Raw genomic sequence first — 2000 nt, 5'->3', positions numbered from 1 at the left:
TAAGAAGGGATTTTTTGATATTCCCACCGCAGGGGGGAGAGAGAGGATTAAGGCTTACTGTGAAAAACTTGGCTTCTATTATACTATTTTAGATGCGGGTTTTTGCGTTTTTGATTGCGTTTTAATAGGGTACGTCAAGAGAATTTACACTAAGAAGAAATTTTTCGAAAATTCTCACGCGGGGGAGAGGGACAGAATTAAGGCTTACCGTGAAGAACTTGGCTTCTATTATATTATTTTAGATGCGGGTTTTTGCGTTTTAATAGGGTACGTCAAGAGAATTTACATTAAGAAGAAATTTTTTGAAAAATTCCCCCCATGGGGAAGTGTTATAAATTTATAATAGATACATTTTGAGCCACAACAACGCGTGGCGGGGTCTGCTAGTTAAATAATAGATTGATAGATAGAAATTATGAAACATGATTTGAAGTAATTTGTTGAAGAATACTAGTTACAAATCTTATTCAATTATAGTTTTTTAATTAGCTGCCATTGTTGACAGATTTTTGAAATTTTAATTTTATTTATTTACCTTTAAATTTTATAATTAAATTATTTTAATTGCAGGCAGAATGTTATTTTGTTGATCATGGAGATTCCGAAATTTTAAGTGTTAAATGCCTTTATGAATTAGAATCCAGATTTGCAAAGTTACCATTTCAGGTAAAAGTCTTTTGGATAAATGTATGCTTTTAAATATATACATATAATTACATTTTTAGTAGAGAAAATAGTTATAAATAGAGAGAGAGAGCATTTTTCTGAAAAGTATATAATAATTAGCCTGTTAACTGTGGTTAATGCTAGCAATAATGAATATATTTAATAATAATTTTTTCTGTTTTATAATCAATAGAAATTATGTTGATGCTTAGTTAATAATTATACATGCTTTTTAGAATTCTGTTTTGTGACATAATATTTATTATAGTAATTGTAATGATAAAAATGCAGCGTTTGAATAAAAAAAATTATAATATTTCGTAATAAATGTATTCGATTTGTAAAATCAGTATCATACGTATATCAATGAAAAAATAAATAATAGAATTGAAATATTAAAATTGCAATCATTATTAAATATTTTGCTCTATTTTCCTATATTATTCACATTTACTTTTATTTTCACATGATCATATTACTAAAATATGATTACAGTAGAGCATCGATTATCCGACTCAATTGGGGACTCATGTTGGTCGGATAACTGAAAAATTGGATAACCGAAAAGAATGAAAAAAATACATTATTAGTATAGTATATTAGTATATCCCATGTAATTAGTTTATTGTATATCGCTATTAACCAACTTTGCGTTGAATTTTCATCAATGTTAAGCCTAACAAATTCTTTTAAAAAATAATAATCGTCACTATTGTATCATTAAAAATTATTTTAAAATTATTTTATTGCTCACAAAATAAACAACCACTTATAATTATAAAATTAAGTCTCGTTTAAATACTGGCCTCCCTTCAATGATTGAGCCAGTATTGCCAGCTAAAACATGCAAAAATTTAACAAAAATAATAATAAAGTAGTCAAGACATAGCCAAATATTGTAGTGCCACATCACTAGCGGACATTTGAAATTTGTGGAAGGTTGGTTAACCGATGTGACGGTTAATCGGGGGGTCGGATAATCGATGCTCTACTGTACTTCATATTATGAAGTAATTGTAAAAACATTTTAGTTATATTCTTTGTTCTGACTGTTATTAATGGTGATGATAATTGAGTAATTACTTCATTACTTAGTCTAATCTTATTTTTCTATAAATGTGTAGTTTATATCAGTATATAACTGTTGAAATTCTCCTTATGAAATTAAAGTGATTTGTGTTAATTACAATATTTTCTGAAATTGCTATATGATGATTTAACTACTTAGTTTTTTTTTTTTTTTGTTAAAGCATTCTGTTGATTTTTGTCTTCAGCAATGTGAATCTTAAGTATTTTCATTTTTAAACTTCTCTTATTTTACTTCTGATTACTTG

General features: G+C 26.9%; 1 long non-coding RNA gene across 1 annotated transcript in view; it reads left to right on the top strand.

Annotated features, from left to right (window-relative positions):
• Window positions 1-559: 559 nt before the first annotated feature.
• LOC111616022 overlaps window positions 560-2000 on the top strand; it is a 10493-nt gene continuing 9052 nt past the window's right edge. The window contains exon 1 of the long non-coding RNA XR_002755178.1: window positions 560-666. This is a non-coding gene — a long non-coding RNA (uncharacterized LOC111616022). The remainder of the gene's footprint in view (window positions 667-2000) is intronic.

This window comes from Centruroides sculpturatus, unplaced genomic scaffold, assembly GCF_000671375.1.
Source record: "Centruroides sculpturatus isolate CEXI.00-Female unplaced genomic scaffold, Cexi_2.0 scaffold2854, whole genome shotgun sequence".
NCBI lineage: Eukaryota > Metazoa > Arthropoda > Arachnida > Scorpiones > Buthidae > Centruroides > Centruroides sculpturatus.
Note: the sequence above shows the minus strand (reverse complement) of the source record. Positions and strands in the feature narration are given on the sequence as shown.